Source organism: Macaca nemestrina, chromosome 7 (genome assembly GCF_043159975.1).
Source record: "Macaca nemestrina isolate mMacNem1 chromosome 7, mMacNem.hap1, whole genome shotgun sequence".
Classification (NCBI taxonomy): Eukaryota; Metazoa; Chordata; class Mammalia; order Primates; family Cercopithecidae; genus Macaca; species Macaca nemestrina.
The window spans coordinates 107,476,410-107,496,014 of record NC_092131.1 but is presented as its reverse complement, the minus strand read 5'-3'; the positions used below and the strand labels follow the sequence as shown (position 1 = coordinate 107,496,014).

At 40.9% G+C, this 19,605-nt stretch overlaps 1 protein-coding gene and 1 pseudogene across 5 annotated transcripts in view; one reads left to right on the top strand and one right to left on the bottom strand.

Moving 5' to 3' along the window:
- LOC105464724 (golgin subfamily A member 6-like protein 4) overlaps window positions 1–19,605 on the bottom strand; it is a 173,607-nt gene that overhangs the window by 78,191 nt on the left and 75,811 nt on the right. The window lies entirely within an intron of this gene.
- Window positions 1–19,605, top strand: part of LOC139364055 (protein DEK-like) — a 38,773-nt pseudogene that overhangs the window by 17,588 nt on the left and 1,580 nt on the right.

The window sequence follows — 19,605 nt, the reverse complement described above, 5'->3', positions numbered from 1 at the left end:
ATACTAGGCAACCTGTAGGGTTCCACTGTCTCTGTCATGTGTTGTCCCTGTGTTACATGAAAGCAGCCCCAGTGAACTTGTGAATTTGCTCAGTCATTTCACTGGCTACCGGGTGAGGAAGAAGTAGGATTTTCTCTCTTAAAATTCCTTGGTGAAATCGTTGGATGGGCATGGTGTGTTTCTTTAATTTTCCTTTTGGTCAAAAATCTGACAAAGCAAAGACTTTCAGTGGGTCTTGGTCTTTCAATAGATTTAGTTTTTAAGTGTGTTTACTCTGACTGAAAACTGCCTTCCTGTAATATGCTCCTTCCTTTAGAACACAGTTCTTAAGTAGAGTTTGTTTAAATGTATAAAATAAGTTAATGCATTATATGTAGTGAGGTTTTGCATCGGAACCCTGAGTTCTCAATGTTGTGGCAGGTTTAAGTGTCTAGAACACCTTTTACCTGTTTTTTCTGTTACTTGGTTTTGTATTTTTGGGGTAAATGATATCTTTCTCAGGGAGGCCTTCCCTCAGCACCATGTTTAGAATGGCATCTCCCTCATTTGCTATTCCTTCTTCTGTTTTATTTTTCTCTATAGAATTTGTTACTATGTGAAAACTATTTATTTTAATGTTTTGTTTACCTGTGTTACCCCTAGAATAATATCTATGGAGGTAGAGATTTTTGTCTGTTCCTTCTGTACCTACAGAATTTTAGGAGTATGGTGTCTGGCACATTGTGGGTGCACAATGACAGCTGAATTAACAACATCAGGGAGAGTTTGTAGGATGGGGCTGGAGGTGTAGGGCAAGTCAGTTTTTAGATTTGAGGTCATTAGCAAGAGAGCCTCTTATGATGGGGGCGGGAAACATGTTTTAACGTTAGACTGGGTTTGAATCTCATCTCTCCAACTTACCCTTTGACCTTGGTGTTAAATAATGTAACTTTTGAAAGATCAGTTTTTTCAGTGGTGAAGTAGGGGAAATAGTATCTTTTTAATGGGGATTAAATGTAATATAAAATATAATGCTCTGTAAATGTTAGTTTTGTCTTTCCCCTTGTGTGTCAGCATTGTGGAAGTCTAAAAGCAACCTGAATTTACCAGTCTGTTTCTGGAGCTTTCTGGGGTCATTACTTTGATTCCTTTTGACAGATGCATTTTTTTCAGCAGCCTGGGTTGCCAGCATAACAATGACCTGTCCCTTTGACCAGTGTGGGGGACAGATACTTTGTCATCCCCCCTTTAATCCATGTATCAGAACAACTCTTATGAGTTCTGGCTTTGAAAAATGTTTAGAGGAGTTTATAATTCCAAACAGTTCAGATGACATCAGTCCTTTCTTGCATGGTGGCTCATGCCTGTGATCCCAGCACTTTAGGAGGTTGAGGCGGATGGATCACCTGAGGTCAGGAGTTCGAGACCAGCCTGGCCAACATGGTGAAACCCTGTCTCTACTAAAAATACAAAAATTAACTGGGCGTGGTGGCACGGGCCTATAATCCCAGCTACTCAGGAGGCTGAGGCAGGAGAATCACTTGAACCCAGCAGGCAGAGGTTGCAGTGAGCCAAGATCATGCCACTGCGCTCTAGCCTAGGTGACAGAGTGAGACTCCATCTCAAAACAAACAAATAAAAAATTATGAGATTTTCTTTTTTTGTAATTTTTTTAAAGCTTAGCAGCTATTATTAGTGTTAGTGTATTTTATGTGTGACACAAGACAGTTCTTCTTTCAGTGAGGCCCAGGGAAGCCACAAGTTTGGATACTGCTCATTTAATTTTTATGGATTAACAAGGTATTAATTCCTGTATCAATTTTGCTGATATTTCTTCTGCTTGATGCAGGAACACTTAATAAGTTAGTTAAGGTAGATCGGTCCATACATTTATAGGTTCTTTCATTCCCATGTCCTGGGCAAGTCTGAGCAGGACCTGGAAAGCTGGTTAAAAGCCCAGTGAGCACAGTGAGCTTAATTGTAAATTAAATGGATATTTAATACATTGAGAAAGTCCTCAAGCCTTTCAATCTTTCATTTTCATCCATGCTTGCTATTTGAATCTGATGGGCTTGGAATTGACTTTGTTCTTCTAAAAATGTTGGTTGGTTATTGCTGCCTTTCACAAGCTTGGTTTTCAGTGTGGATTTCTGCAGATAATTTTTACACCTAAAGTTACAAAGTCATTAAGTGAAGGCAGTCAGGAAGGAAAGAGTACCCTGAGCCACGAGGTCTGCTATAGCGCATGGGGTGGACCAGAGAATGAATGGGCATGGGCCCGGTGGTGGTTCAGTCAGTGTGGGAAAGCCACCTGCTTGTCAGCTTTCTACTGCGTTGTCCAGCAGAACACATTGAAGCTTGGGGCCTGCAACTGGTGTGGAGGTGATTGCATTTAGGAGGCTGATGTAGATTTTTTCCCTCTTAAGCGTGTGCTAACTGCATTTTGTCAGTCTTCATCTGAGACATACACAGCTTGATCTGTGGCAGATCTGTGAGGATTTTAATATCGAGAGGGTTCTGTTATTTGAGTTAGGCATAGCTAGGCTACCAAGGCATTGCTTTTCAGTCCAAACATTTGGTCATTTCAATTTATTGTTAGTGAGGCTTTTGTGATATGTTAGAACATGAAGTTTGGGATTTTGTCTGTTTTTTTGCATGTATGAAAGTTTATACTGTTGTTTATATTGCTGGTTAGTATGTGCCTTCATTTACCTGTTGTGAGTAAGAAACTTCCTCAGATCAAATTATAGTGAAGTCACTTGGTTCTGTTTCTCTGACCCTTAAGAGGATGAGATCACTTTATACTCAAATTCAGTGTGTTTGGTAAAGGGCCTACTATGCTGAGCATTTATAGCCTAGATGAAGTCCTGGTCCAATCTCCAAGTTAAATTTTTAAGAACATGCTATTCTTAATGTTCAGGAATTTAACTCTGGAAGCCTTCTCTAAATCTTAATGGGATTTTTATGAGAATTCATTTGGTGAAAATAACAATCAGGGAATCCAGCTATTAAGTTTGAGGAGGGTCATGCCTCTTAGTGGTTAGAGAGGCAAGCTGTAGCCTCCCTTCTCAGAGAAGGGAATTGAGGAAGAGAGTTCTGGTGGCCCTTGCAATCCTCGCCTCACTTTCCAGGCTCCCTAGTAAGACTGGAAGGAGTCCATGAGTAAACAGCATTTTGTGAGTTTGAGGGACTAGGTGAAAACATACGTGAACATACAACGGTTTTGCTTTGATAACTGTTTTAAATATCCTATTGGTTGTTGAAACTTGTGTGACAGTGAAGCCTTTTGTCTTTATTTTTCAATCGGAAAATCTTTCTTCCTCACTTGAAAAGATTGAGTCTGGGATCAATCCCTGACCCTGCTTCCTTCCTAAATCTTTTAGTGTATAAATATACAGCTGGGCATATGGTAATCTCAGGGACGGGATTGTACTCATAGAGCTATGCTTGACACCTAGGACTTTCAGTGGCTTATATATATTTGATGACAACTTTTCATTTTATTCTCATTTATTCCATTTCTGTTTCAGTGTCCTGGGTCATGAAACTTAATCCACAACAAGCTCCCTTATATGTGAGTAAATCATGAGATTTCTTTTCATTTTGTATTTATCTGTTCTGTTTACTTGTTATAATAAGCCACACTCTCACGTGATAGATTCTCAAGGAAAATTTTAACCATATATGCATGAATATATTTGTGTAAGACTTCAGAAATTGAGTTTGATTTAGTAAATACTAAATGGCTAATCTGTGCATGGAACTGAAAACAAATAATACCTGTAAGACTTGAGAGTTGATTTAGTTCAGGGCGATAGTATACACATATGAAACAAATTGTCCTGCAAAACAATACTGGAGCTTCTTATTTTTTACCTGCAGTGCATTCCTGTAAAAGCAATGTAGAGATCCTCCTATTGCCACTGTGATTTACCTTTTGTTGCAACTAGATGGCACTATGTCATTGGCAAGAGTGCTGTTTTCTTTAGACTCTGGGTGAAAGCTGATATATCATCTCCCTAAAGTGAGGGATTTTGAAGACAAAATTGATGAATGATTGAATCAAGGCTGGAAAAGGTAGGCTGTAGGTGGCTATTCTTTATTATGGTAAGAGTGAATTAGTTGAATTTGGGTGATGAAAAGTGCCCGTTTGATGAGAAGCCAGCTTCGGGTTGTGGATGGTTAGGGCTATGAGAGGCCAGTAGTTGCTGGGTTGCTATGCCCTGGAGAGGGTGAGAAAATATATTTGTAATAGGACTTGATACTGGCCTTGAAGAATATGGATCATTTAGTTGGACACAACGTCCCCAGAATTAGTTAAAGACAAAAGGCAAATGGTCAGGAATGGGAGGCAGTGAACATAGTGTTGGATGAATAGTGGGGGGATGGTCAGTGGAAACTCTGGCCCACCCAAGTTTGTGTCAGGTAATGATGGGAGATACACCTGAAAAGATGGATAAAGCTCAGTTGTGAAGGAAGACAAAGGTGTGAGGGTTTTGTTTTGTGACCACCTAGGAGCCATTGATGGTGTTTAAGGATGCTTTTCCTTTTATGCATTTATACATAAATATATAAATATACTTAACCGTGCTATATTAATAATAGTCATTTACCTTTCCAACATAAAATGTTCGTATAACTTCTGCATAGCTGATTTTTATGTTAAATGTAACATGTAAAGAAATATATGTGTTTTTAGAAGATGTCTTATGTGCTCATTTTCTTTCTAGACTACTTAGAGATAATTTATGTTTACCAGTGGGTTTGCATGTGAACTGAGTACCTTGGATTATTATTATTATTATTATTTTTTTTTTTTTGAGGAAATGGGTCTCGCGCTGTCATCCTCGTTGGAGTGCAGTGGAGCAATCACAGCTCGCTGCAGTAATCATAGCTCGCTGCAGCCTTGAAGTCCTGGGCTCAAGCAGTCCTGCTTTAGCCTCCCGAGTAACTGGGAGTACAGGTGCATGCCACCACAACGAGCTAAATTCTCCCTTTAAAAGTGTGTGATTCTTTGATTTTTTGTGTGTATACAGTTTTGCAGTCACCATTGTCTGACCAGAACATTTTCATCACCCCCCGAAAAAAGTGCCATACCCATTAACAGTCACTCACCGTTCCTTGCTCCTCTCAGCCTGTGGCAACCACTTATATACTTCCTGTCTTTATTGACATACCTATTCTGGAAAGTTCATATATATATATAAAGTTCATATATATATAAAATCATGCAATACATGGCCTTTTGTGACTGGCTTCTTTAATTTAGCATAATGTTTTCAAGATTCACCCATGTTAGAGCATGGATCAGTACCTTGTTCTTTTTATTAATGAATGACAGTTCAATGCCTGGATATATCACATTTTACTTATCCATTCACCGGTTGATGGGCAATTGAGTTGTTTCCACTTTTGGTCTATTATACATAATGTTGCTGTGAACAGCAAGTTCTGGTGAAGACACATGTTTTCACTTCTCTTGGGCATATACCTAAGAGTGGAATTGCTTGGGTGTATGATAACTGTGTTTAACATTTTGAGAAATTGGAAAACTGTTTTCCACAGTGGCTGCACCATTTTACATTCCTACCAGCAGTGTGTAAGGACTTCAGTGTTTCCATGTGCTTGCCAACACAAGTTATCTGACTTTCTGATGTATAGGCACCCTAATGGGCGTGAGGTGATACCTCACTGTGGTTTTGATTGCATTTCCCAATGGTGAATGATTTTGAGCATCTTTTTATGTGCTTATTTGCCATTTTTCTGTATCTTTGGAGAAATGCCTATTCAGATCCTTTGCTCATTTTTAAATTGGGTTGTCTTATTGAATTGTAAGGGTTCTTTGTATATTCTGACTACAGGTCCCTTATCAGATAGATACATGATTTGCAAAAATTATCTCTCATTCTGTGGGTTGTCATTTCACTTTCTTGATGGTATCATTTCAAGCAAAAATTTTCAGTTTTGATAATGTTCTGTTGTTGCTTGTTGTTTTTGTTTGTTTGTTTGTTTTTTGTTTTTGTTTTTTGCATATCTTAAGAAGAATTCTTTGCCTAACCCAAAGTCACAGAGATTTACTCCTAGATTTACATCTAGGAATTTTATAGGTTTAGCTCTTACATTGAGGTATGTAATGTGAGAGTTCAGTTTTGTGTATTTTGTAAGGGAAGAGTCCAACTTTTTTCTTTTGCATGTGGATCTGTAGTTGTTCCAGCACTGTTTGTTGAGAAGACTATTCTTTCCCCATTGAATTGTCTCGGGCATCCTTGTTGAAATTGATCATAAATGTGAGGAATTTTTTCTGGACTCTGAATTCAATTCCTTTCATTTAGGTTGTCTTTGATTTCTTTCAACAGTGTTTTGTAGTTTTCACTGTATAAACTTGGTACTTTCTTGAAATTTGTTGCTTGTGATTTTATTCATTTTGATACAATTGTTAGTTTTGTTATATTGTTCAGTTTTTGATTGTTCATTGATTATATATAGAAATACTATTGATTTTTGCATACTGATATCTGAAATTATAGCCTTCTTTCACAGGTCAATTATAAACTATAATCTGGCTTGTTTGTTTGGCAGTGGCTCTTAAGTGGATGCCTGAGGATTTTCTATGTACAGGATGAAGTAATCGGAGATCGTTTTCTTCCCTTCCAATCTGGATGCCTTTTATTTCTTTTTCTTGCCTAATTGCCCTGGGAATAATCTCTGGTACAACATTGAATAGCAGTGGTGAGCACAAACATCCTTGTCTTGTTACTGATCTTAAAGAGAAAGCATCCAAGTTTTCACCATTAAGTGTGATGTTGTTAGGTGTGGGTTTTTCACAGGTACCTTTTGTTAGATGAGGACATTCCCTTCTATTCCTACTTTGAATGTTTTTATGATGAAAACATGTTGGATTTTGTCAGGTGATCTTTCTGTGTTGAGATGGCCATGTGGGTTTTTTTGTTTGTTTGTTTCATTAGTGTGATATATTACATTGACTGAATTAAATAGTTTTTATTTATTTAAAGAGATTGGGGCCTTGATCTGTCACCCAGGCTGGAGTGCAGTGACATGATCATAGCTCACAGCATCGTGGAACTCCTGGGCTTAAGGGATCATCCCACCTCAGCCTCCTGAGCAGCCAGGACTACAGGTGTGCACCACCATGCCTGGCTATTTATTTATGTATTTATTGAGACAGAGTATTCCATGATTCCCTGTAGCTGCGATCTCCTAGGCTCAAGTGATCTTCCTACCTCAGCCTCCTGAGTAGCTGGAACCACAGGCATGTGCACCCATGCCCAGCTATTTCCTTTTTTGTAGAGATGAGATCTGACTATGCTGCCCAGGCTGGGCTCAAGTGATCCTTCCTCCTTGGCCTCCCAAAGTGCTGGGATTACAGTATGAGCCATCATGCCCGGCCTAGTTTTCTTTTTAGAGATAAGTTCTTGCTGTGTTGCCAGGCTACCTTGGTTGAATTTTTAATGTTAAGCCAACCTGGCATTCCTGAGATAAGTATCATTTGATCCTGCTGCACAATCTTTTTTATATGTTGTTGGATTTGTTTTGAAAGTATTTTGAGGACTTTTGTGTCTATACATAGAGATGTGTTCTATAGTTTTCCTGTGATGTCTTTGTCTGGTTTTGGTTATTAAAGGTTTTTAATTAGGGAACTGTTGTAAATAAGTAGTTGTGTTATGCAGAAGGATGGCTCCCCCAAATTTATTCACTTCTTAGTCCCTAGAACCTGTGACTATTTACCTTACATGGCAAAAGGAACTTTTCATACTTGATTAAATTAAAGATCTCAAGATGGGAGGTTATTCTGAAATATCTGAGTGTCCCAGTGTAATTACAGGGGTTCTCATGAGTGAGAGAGGGAGTATCAGGAGAGTCAGTGGTCAGAGTCAGAGATTCAAAGATGCTACACTGCTGGCTTAGAACATGGAGGAAGGAGCCCATGAGCCACGGAATGCAGCTCTAGAAGCTGGAAATAGCAAAAGAACACTTTCTCCACACAGAGACTCTAGGAGGAACACAGCCCTGCTGGCACCTTGATTTTTAAACAAGTGAAAGTCATTTTGGACTTCTGACTTCCAGAAATGATAATATGATAGTAAGTTTGTGTTGTCTTAAGCCACTGAGTTTGTGATAATTTGTTGTAACAGCAATGGGAAACTCATAGAATAGTAGTTTGGGAAAATTAGTGATAAAGGATAATTGGGAAGGAGAGGATAAGTGCAGTTAGATCAGTTTGAGTTCTCTGTATGTTTTACTGTCAGTGTTTTGTAACATTTTAGTTTTTCCTAAAACCAAAGGATTGATTGACCTTCAAAAGGCAGCTCCTTTTTGATGTCAGTCTGTAACCTTTTATCAAATCAGTATTTTCCCCAAATAGGGTTGACAAGAAGACATTCTAAATTATCTCCTAATAAGTTGTTTTGACTTCAGATATTGAAATTGCAGGACTATCTCCCACCCATCTCTGTTTTCTCACTTTTTTTGTATGTTTTATAATAAGTCTTAACATTGAAGTGTATGTGTCTGTCTGTCCCTCCTTCCCCCACCCCCCTGCCCTTCCCCACTGTGTGTGTGTGTGTGTCTGTGTGTCTGTGTGTGTATGTGTAATTACAAAGAAGTTGTAAAGGCCTTTTAAAGTAGTTATGATGCGGTTTCCCCTCCTTTTTAAAAAATAAAATATGTTAAGCATAAGTAGTGACATCTTAGAGGGCAGATAGGTGGAGACTTTCTACTTTATCTTTGAATCGTTTAAATGTTTACAGTGAGCATATTATTTGTATGATACATAGTAATTTTTGATGAAAACACTTTGAAGGCTGAAAAGAATGTCCTGTCTTTTGAAAATAAACCCATCTTGGTGCTAATTAACTCTGGAGGCCAGCCAAGGCTTTATAATAAAATATTGCATTCAAAACACCTATGAAAGTGGCTAGTTGAAGAATATAATTTGCTTTGAAACATATCTTGAAATGGGAATATATTTCTAATAATGAAAGGTGTTGTTTTAGTAATAAATGAAAATAAAATATCCCATTATTATCCCTTCATAGAAAACAAATACAACCCTAAATGACATTTTAATTAACCAGTGATTTTCCTCTAAAGCTGAGATTTTTTTTAAGACCTAGGTAGGATTGGCAAATAGTGTACAGAAATCTGGACATCATTTGAAGATAATTGTTGGGGTGAGATGGGGGCATAGAGTACTGTTTTATTGTGCTCATTTTTATTAATGAAACTGTGAATTTAGACCAAGCAGTGTTTTGGAACAGGATTTTTAGTGGGTTGTGTATACTATTTTTGTAAAAGGGTTTGATGCAGAATCTTTCTTAAAATGAAATCTTTTTTCAGCATGTCTATTATTTACTTTTAGAATTCACAGCAAGGGTTCTTGTTTGAAGAACTACAAACCTTTATTAACTCCAAATTTGACTCAGCTCTTTTATATTTTCCTTTTCTTTCTCACTGATAAGGGAAGGTACTTTATAAAGTAGATTTTTCATTAAAAAAGAAAAAAGGACTAGATTTACCTGGTCAGAAGTTCTTTTGGGTTTAGAGAAGAAAACTGCAGCCCAAGTTGCAGCAAATGGTCTGACAGTTATAGTATGTTACATCTGTTTTGTTTGTTTGTTTTTGTTTTTGTTTTGTCCAGGCTGAAGTGTGGTGGCACAATCACAGCTTAGTGCAGCCTTGACCTCCGAGACTCAAGTAATCCTTTTACTTCAGCCTCCGAAGTAGCATTCACCATCATGAGTAGCTAATTTTTTTTTTTTTTTTCTTTAAGAGACATTGTCTCCCTATGTTTCCCAGGCTGGTCTCAAACTCCCGGGCTAAGTGATCTTTCAGCCTCCACTTCACAAAGTGTTGGGATTACAGGTGTGAGCCACCATGCCTGGCCTCAACAAAAGTTGACTATGTACTGTAGCCAGCCTCAACAATGATAAACTTTTGGCAAATCTTATTTCATTTATACTTCACTTGGGATTATTTTGAAGCAGATTCCGTACAGATCACTTCATCTGTAAATATTTCTGTTTGTTTATCTTGAAGGTAAAGACTCTTTTAACCATGCATGAGTGTTTGATCAAATCAAGATGTTTTGTTCATGTTGATACCATTGGCTCAGAAGGGAAAGATCAAGGGAAAAATGGGGTTGGATTTCAAATGCCAGGACCTGTCTAGTGGGTTTATGATTTGTAATTCTCTAAAGTTGTAGCTGTTAAAAAAAAGAAAGGAGTGAGTTTGGCCTATTCATTAATTTTTCCTCTTTAGACAGTTCAGATGTTTATTGAGTTCTTCTACAAGCCAGGCCCTGCCTTCTTCATGCTTACCAAGAAGCATTTTTATGCAGTTTCTCTAATGTTTGAGTGAACGGTACCTCACTAAGTTGTTTTTCACACATTTGCGTGCTAGTTCCTGAAGAGTCCTGTACAGGTACTCTGCCCGTTTTTCCTTTCAGGCTTCTGTATTAGCTGCTGTTCCCCTATAGAATGTGCCCCTGACCTCCACCCATTAACCCTACCCAGTTTGTCTTTACATGTCTGATCATCCATGAAGGCTCTTCTGGGTCATATTCAGTTCATGTTGATATTTCCCCTTCCTCCCCTCTTTAGTCCTTACTGTTTTTGCTTTGGTCATGTTTTCTGTATTCTGTAAGCCTGTTTAATTTTTTTATGGTGGCAGGGGAGAATCTTTTATAATTATGCTTTGTGCTTTTTATCTTCCACTCAATAAATGCTTGGTAAATATTTGTTTTATTGAGTATATGACCCTATTCTAGTTATATTGTGCTTGAACAAAAATCTTAACTGCCTTGTAAGTTAACTGCTAAGAATTTGTCAAAAGTGCAGAGATAACATCAAGAACGTGTCATAGATAGTACCAAAAGGTCTCTAAGGGCTTGATGGAAATCTGTAAATTGACTTCCTATGAAAGAGAGTGTAAAGAGGGAAAAAAAGCAAAACAGAGTAGATGTTTTACTCTGTTTGCCAAGGGATTTGTGCTGTTTTTTTTTCCTGTTTTATAAATTTGTCCTAATCTTAGTTAATGAAGGGAAAAGAGCACTATTTTTCAACCTCAAGGAATCCTTTTTATACTTCTTTTCTGTGAAGCCATGTTATGAAAGATTGTTATACAAACTTAAGTATAGTTTTTCTATCTTCAGTAACAGACCTGATTGCCATCTAGTTACCGGTTCCAATCACACCAAAATGCAAAGCAGCTTGTTCTAATAATCTGTGCAGGCTTATTGGGAGCCAGTACATGGCTTTGAGTCCTTTTGAAGTATTTAACATAATTTGGCAATTCCATTACCCCTTTTATGGACTTCTTGGCATCTGGGAACTCTTTGTAGGGAATCACTGGTAGGGAATGAAAAATGTCTCCTAGAAAGTAAATTAGCTGGTAAACAAATGAAACTTCATCTTTTATACGACTTTTTGAGCATAAATTATTACTCTTTCTGCATAAACGGCTGCTTTCTAGGCTGCTTTTCGTGAGATTGTTAGAAACAAATGATGGGTGCTGTGAGGAAGAACCAGCACTCAGGCCAAAAAGTTTTCTCAGCAAGACAATTTGCTTCTGCAAAAGAGTGCTGCTTGCGTTAGTCATGATCACAGAGCACACCAAACAGGGCAGAGCAGGGGTTTTTATCCCTAACACAGTCCCTACCTCTGTGTCATTCCCCCATGGGCTGGGGTCGGACCGCACAGTCTATGCTGACCCGACTGACTGTTGCGAATATTTTCCCTAATAAGGAAGGGAGGGGGAATGTGAGTTACAGGTTGGGACTGGCAGGAGGAGTAGTTTACAAGGCAGGTAACTAAGCTGGTAAGTAGGGGTGAGAAGGTACAGGGAAATTATTCTTAGGAACAAAGAACAAGGAAGTTGAACAAGTTAAACCTTGGAAGAGGAACTCACTATACCTAACGATTCCCCTGTCTTAATTTGTGTAATTCTTCCATCTCAGCCTTTTTAGCATGCCTTTGCTTTGCTGTTCTGCTTGGGTTTCTAGAAGGAAAAGCTTATCTGAATAGGGTGGAGGAGAGCTAAGAGAGGTTTTGGTAAGTTGTGTCTCTATGACCCTTTGCAGTAGTCCGCGAATGTATGGTATGATACAGCATCCAACAAGAATAAGCACACCTATAATGATTGCAAGAGAAGTAAATATTGAGGACATTAATCCTTTCCATTTTCCAAATCATTTCTCCTTTAAACTTGTAAAGGGATCATTTATTCCAGAATTCCTTGCTAACTCATTGGATAAGGAGGTTAGGCCCTGCAAAGCTTTTGTTACTGTTCCGTCAGGGGCTGTGTTATTAGGAATAAAAGTACAACATTGAACTCCAAACATGACACAGACCCCACTTTTTCTGCTAGCATCATATTTAGGGCTATCCTATTTTCCCAGACTATTTGGCTAGTGGGACCTAATTGGTCGGCTATTCCCTTAATGGCATCTCTTGTGTAGTTAACAAACTTTTGCTGGTTGTAATAAATGTAGTTTATCTGATCTACATTTTTGTTTACAGTTGACCACCAAAATAGCAGCTATTTGATTTCAGGCCTTAAATTTATGTGGTACCCTTTGTGGAACTCCAGAAGCATCTATATAAATGTGGGGGTCAAAGGACCCATGAGGGACACTTCTTCTGATTTTCTCTTCTATTGTGTTGATGGAATGCTAGGGTGAAAGGGATGGCCAGTTGGGCTAGAGCACAAGTACTGCTCCAGTTTCTTGGCAGAGTGTCCAGTAAGGGTCCACCACAATACCACCATACATCTGCTCGAATATGAACAAGGGCAGACTGACTGGTAAGCTCTTGGAAGGGTTTAAGTTCACTGCATCCCTTTAGGTTTCCATGAAATGTCAAGTTTTCCCCTTGTTGTGAGAGACATGAGGTAAAATTGGCATTAGGAGATGGAAGCTGGATGGCCCTCAGGGGCTGACCTGCAGGGTGTTGGACTTTAGGCAATAGCAGAGAGAGAGCGCAGCAGGATTCATTACCCCAGGCTGTGGCATCTTGGAAAAGAGCTACCATACAGCTCATGCCTGGTCAGCTGGAAGACCATCCATACCGGGCTCACAAGCATAACAATCACTTCTGTTCAGAGTGCTGATGGAATATTTAATCCATTCTAACCAAGCAGTCGCATCTTGGTACCCTGTCTCAATTGCTATGGTTTGTTTTAAATCTTTAACTTCTACAGTGGCTATGTTGGTTTTATCCTTGGTTGAAGGAAGAACAGCAGTTTCGTTGGGAGAGCGTGTAGAAGAAGGTGGAGGAGGTGAGGAAGTAATGAAATACATTTCAAAGGGTTCTATAAGATGTGTCCCTGCTATTTTGGCTCCCATGCTGTATACGTGACTTAAAGTAGGTTTAGGGTCAGCAGAAGTGGGGATAAGCATAGAAATCTGCACTGGATTAGATTGGTTATACTGGCAGTCGGGGGACGGAGGATGTTTCCTTTAACAAAGTAAATGTATGGTTTTAGGGACATGCCTGTTGACAAGGTCCAGTCCTGATGTTCAGTTGTCCACGTAATATCATTCTAGCTGTGGCAGGCCTGTTTTCCTGCATTTCTTAAGGAACAAGAGTCATGAAGGGGGAGCCTTTTGTCTGAAAGGGACAGAGGTATTTCTCTGAGGCCGAGAGTTGCTTTTAACTTTGGAGATCTCCACAGGTTATAACAAGGCAAGCATCAAAGGTGATAGTTTGGGGTGAGCTCGACCTAGTTACATTAATAATGAGAATACTAGCAATAGAAGGGGAAAAGAAATACAGCATAAGAGGATCAAACCTGTTTTAGCTTTAACTTGGTTGGAGTTTGCCCTGAAATAGCTGTCCATGATTCTGGAGTGGGTGGTGCTCTTGACTCAGGTATGATGAGTCCATTCTTTTTCAGTAGTGCAGATGGCTGTCTCGGTCATTAGAAGCACTAGAGAAGGTCCCTCCCAGGTGGGCTTGAGCTTCCCTTATTTCTAACCTTGGATGAAAATGTGTTCTCTCTCTAGGCTGGTGGTGGTGAACTGGAAATTCACGACGTGGTATCTGCGCCAAGAGGCCTTTAGTCCTAAGGAATGAGAAAGTGGAGGATAGACCAAGTATATCGTTCTTGAGAAACAGATCTTTTGTTTTGAACAAGGTATGTCAGCAGTGGAGTGTAGATAAGGTAACCCAGACAGCATTTCATAAGAAGATAAGCTGACATCTTTCCAAGGGGAAGTTCAGAATCTTCACAAGGCCATGGGGAGGCATTTAGTCCATGGCAACCGAGTCTAGGACTAATTTGGTTAGGTGGTTTTTCAGAGTCTGATTCATTCTTTCTACTCTTGCTGATGAAGGTCGGTGCCAGGGGTTATGGTAGTCCCATGTTATATCTAGAACTTGGGCTAGTTTCTTAACAACATGTGCAGTGAAGTGAGTCCCATTGTCTGAATTATCATATTCTATTAATCCAAACCTTGGTATAATATTTTCAGCGAATGTCTTGACTACATTATTAGCAGTTGCACTCAAGCTTCTACCCAATGAGTAAGGTGATCTATCACTAGTAAATATTTTAAGTGACCTATTGGGGGCATTTCGGTGTAATCAATCTGGACACTTTGGAACAGCCTTAATCCTGGATTTCTCCCTCCAACAGATGGTTTTCTGAGGGTCTGCTTATTAGTCTTCTTACATACTAGGCAACTATCTGTAACTTGCCTTTCCAGAGTATAAATTCCTATACATCTGTAGACCCCGAGGACTGCATCACATGTAGCTTGAGGTCCCTAATGAGTCCGTTGATGCAGATGAGAGAGAATTTCCCTCATGAGGGGTTTGGATAACATTTCTCTTTGGTCTGGTGACACCCATTTCCCTTCTGAATTTTCTTTGCCTCCTATTTTTATTAATTTTTCCTTTTCAAAAGGAGAAAAGATGGGGACTGCAGTTGGGGGAGGAAGGCAAGGGGCTAAGTGAAAAACGTGTTTTCAGAGGAAACGGCAGCTTGTTTGGCTATTTGATCTGCTAGGTTATTCCTTCCGCTTTGAAAAGAAACACATTTCTGATGTCCTGGAGCATGGACAATAGCTATTTCTTCTGGCAGCTGGAGGTTATCTAATACTTGGGTGATTAATTCTTTGTGGACCAGGTCTTCACCTTTGCTATTAATAAGACCTCGTTCAGTCCAAATTTTTCCGCAGGTGTGAGCTACCCCAAAGGTGTACTTGGAATCAGTATAAATAGTCCCTTCTTGGTTTTGCAAGTGCTTTAAGGCTTGATTTAATGCAAACAATTCATGTTTGGGCAGACCAATTATTGGGCAGTCTTCCTGACTCTACTTCTTCAAGTGCCTCCCCATCGACTACTGAGTATGTATTATGCCTTTTTCCTTCAATTACTTGGGAAGAGCCATCTATAAATAGGTGCTGCCCCGTTTTGTAAGGGGTTTCTCTTAAATCAGGCCTAACTTTTGTATGATAATCAATTAAATCTAAACGAACCTGCTCAAGTCTCTTTAGATTTGGATCTCCAGTCAGGAAACCGCTGGGTTAAGTCAATTATCAGTGTTAGTGTTAAATCATCTCTTTCTAACAGGGTAGTTTCATAGTTTAAAATTCTTAAGTCAGTAAGCCAGCTTCTTGCCTTTTGATTTAAGATCGTTCTAACCTGATGGGTTGTGCTTACAACTAACTTTCCCCCAAAGGTTAGTTTTCTGCTTTCTTCAGTTCACAAGGCGGTAGCTGCAATGGATTGAAACATTCAGGCCATCCACAGGTTACAGGATCTAAAACTTTTAATAGGAAAGCCATGCTGGTGACCTCCGTGTTCTTGCGTAAGGACCCCTAAAGCTATGCCCTTATTTTTGTTAACAGAAAGGTGAAATGACTTATCTAGGGAAGGGAAAGCTAAAACAGGGTGAGTTACAAGCAGATGTTTTAGTTCCTCAACCTGGTGGATTTCTTCAGAAGTCCACAGGCGAGGGTCAGGTTTTTCTTGGGTAGGTTTTAGGTAGAGATGCTTTGTAACTAGGGCATATGAGTCAAACCATAAACAGCAATATCCAACTATCCCTAGGAATTTTCTGAGTTCTTGTTTAGTCTTAGACAAAGGTATGGATACAATCCCTTCAACTCTCAGCAGGCCCTATCCTTCATTTGCCCTTATTTATTAAGTATCCTAGGTATTTAACTTTAGGGTCTACAAATTGAAGCTTTCCCTTTGAAACCCATAGCCCCTCTCCTTGCAAATGGTTAAGGATATGGATGGAGAAAGCAGATACCTTTTCTATAGCCTAACCAGATATTAATAGGTCATCTACGTACTGGAGCAGACATATACATTTTGGGATATAAACTTGTTCTAACACTTGTTCTAGAATTTGACCAAAGAGATTAGGGGGATCTGTGAAGCCTTGGGGTAGAACTGTCTATTGATTCTGTTGCTCTCATCCAGAATGAGGATCTTCCTATTCGAAAGCAAAAATGTCTCAGCTGTCCTCAGCCAAGGAGCATGCTCAAAAGGCATCTTTTAAATCTATTACTGTGAACCATTGATGTTCATGTGGAATTTTACTGAGAATGGTTTAAGGATTAGGAACAACAGAGTGGGTAGTCTGGACTGTCTGGTTGATGGCCCAGAGGTCTTGTGCTAGTCGATATGACCTACCTGGTTTCTTCACAGGCAGTATTGGGGTGTTATAAGGGAACATACAGGGTTCAAGGAGCCCATCCTTGATGAGGCTTTTCAATGACAGGTTTTGGGCCTGTTCTGCCTTCTAAAGGAATAGGATATTGCTTTCTTCTTACTGTTTCTCCAGGGGTTTTAAACTTCATATGTATAGGGGGAATTCAGAGTTTTCCCCGATTCTCTTCCCTTGCCCAAACATCAGGATGAATGTATGTTTCATCTGCAGTGATGAGCAGGTTTAATGAAGTGTAGAATCCTTCTGAGCCAACACATAATCCTATACCTAATTTTAATATTAAGTCACTTCCTAATAGATTAGTTCCTCCCTCTGGAATTAACAGAAATTCAACTTTAGCTGAGCAGTTTTTACATCTAATTTCTGTTTCTTCTAAAATTTTTACTGTGATTCCCTCTCCTTTTTCCCCTGAGACTACAAGTTGCTTTGAGGACCAGGTTATATTGTGGGGGAAAGTAACAAACAGAGGAGCAGGCTGCTGCTGAGTCTACTAAATAGGTCATAAGCTCAGATTTGGGTCCCACCTCTGAATTTATCAAGGGCTCTTGGTGGGATTCAAGGTAAAAGAGACAGAGCCCCTAACCCCTCATTCCTCCTCAAAGGTCATAAGTGGGACGACTATGAATAGCTCTCAAGCAGAGAGAAATAGCAGGGGTAATGGAGGAAGTGTGGACCCACTTTGGTTTGACACTACATATGGTTCCCATCTGGCCTCAGAGCCTTTACTTCTTGGCAAACTCAGGCCAATAAGCTCCCATCCCCGACCCTCAATGGCAGCTGGAAGAATGGCCTGAGAGAGAAGCGGGGATAGGTGGGCCACACTGGTATCACCCCCAGATCCCAACCATGGCCCCAGCCAACCCATGGAGGTGGGGCATGGCACGGCAGGTGCTGCACAGGAGCCCAAGCACAAGGGCACTTAGGAGAAGGAATATCAGCAGGAATCAGTCTGGACTGGGGGTGATTCTCCAGAAACTCCATTCCTTGGGGCTGAGCCACCAAGCCAGGTGATCAGGCCAGTGATGTTTCCCTTTGGGCTGGGTCAGGGAGCCAGACCTGGGAGGGAGACTCCTCTGGGGCCCAGGGGAGGCGAGTCAGAGCTGGCAGAGGCCTCTGGCTCCAGGATCCTCCAAGGAGGACACCTGAGTTTCTGGAAATTTGTAGGTCTGACCTCCTGCAAAGTCAAAGTCTGGGCTGAACACAAAGTGAGGCTGTGCCTTCTGGTGTCAGGACCAAGGAAATGCTGGGATCTGGGCAGTGCTAAAAGCAGAACCATGAGGGTGCAACAGCATGGACCCCTTTCTGCAACCCACCCGTCCTTCTCTGTGGCACCTCGCCTCCTCCAGGCAAGAGTCTGAACCTTAACCACAGCTCCCTCTCTCACACAGCTTCCTTGTTTGGTGAGAATTGCCTGTGGCCATGGCTCTGACTGACAGAGACCTACAGCTGCAGTTCCGCACGTCCCAACCTGAAACCCTCCCTTCTCCTGGCAGCAGGCCCAGCTGAACACCTCCTGCTGCAGCTCTACTCTGGATGCCTGCAGGTGAGTGATGTCCCCCTGGGATGGGGGCAAGATTCCTTCTCTAGCTTTGAACCCCAGCTGGCTGTGTGACCTTGTATAAGTCACTTTTATCTTGGGGTCTCAAGTTATTCACTGTGGAATGGGGAGCAGCCCAGAAATGGTAAATCCTTCATGAACTGGCTCTGCTCACCAGCTCCCTCCAACCATGTTTCCCACCACAAGCCCTCCCTGGCCATTTGTGCTCTGACTGCACTGAACTGCTTTCAGTTCCTGGCCATCTTATGGTCACTTGCTGCCAGGCCTTTGGTCACCACACTCCTTCTGCCAGGTGTGTGCCTCACACATTCCCTGCACCTGCCCAACTCTAGCCTTTCCTTGAAGTTTCAGTGTGAGCATCTCTTCCTCCTGGGCGAGGCCCCCTCCTGAGCCCCCATGACCCCTGTGCATCCCTGTGGCACTGCACCAATTTCTCTGCAGCACTACTGTCCACGGCAGTAACAGCACCAGTACTGCCTCAGCTTCATTTTTCCATTTCATCCTTCAAGACACCACAAGCTTTATTATCAAGGAGTCTTGTGGCTCCTCCTTGAGTCTTCCCCCATACCATGAAGAGTTTAAGAACCCAGGGTCTTAGTCCAAATTTGGGGCAGGCTGGGTGCAGTGGCTCATGCCTATAATCCCACCACTTTGGCAGGCCAGGGTAGGTAGATCACTTGAGCCTAGGAGTTCCAGACTGGCTTGAGCCACACAATGAGACCCCATCTCTATTTCAGAAAGAAAAAAAAATTGGGGCAACCATCTCCTTCCACACCCCAGTGGGAAGAGGACTAGGGCTTGGTCAGTCTGCTGCTGTCATTGCTGCTCACTGCCACAAGTTGTCACTGTTGAACACTGATGTGGTGCAGTCTGGCACTGATGGCGGTTGAGCTCTGTGGGTACAATGATGCCAAACCCCTACAGAGATGTACCATACCAGGACTCTGACATCATGGTTCTTAGTGCTGTGGTTCTGCAGTTCCCATACTCTGCTGCCACCTATTCTAGCATCTGGGAGTACCACACCAGAGCCATTTCTGGTGTCAATGTCATGGTGACAGAACTATGTCCTTGATCCCTCCCCAAGATCTCCCTCCACCACAGGTCAGGGAGCTTTTTTTTTTCAGAATACAGAGCATCTGCCTGGGCTTCCTATCCCTGAACAGTTAGCCTGGCTTCCTTCAGTGACCTCAAGAAACTTTGCCAAACTTAGGGGAACTGTTCAAGGGATTCTCAGTTACCCATTTTTCCAGGGGTGAAATCTAGATTCCAAGACAACATTTCTGTCAGCTCTCACTCAAGGAAAGAGGAGGAGAATTTAAAAATACAGGTTGGATTTCTAGAAGAGCATCTTGCTATATGTCAGTTCC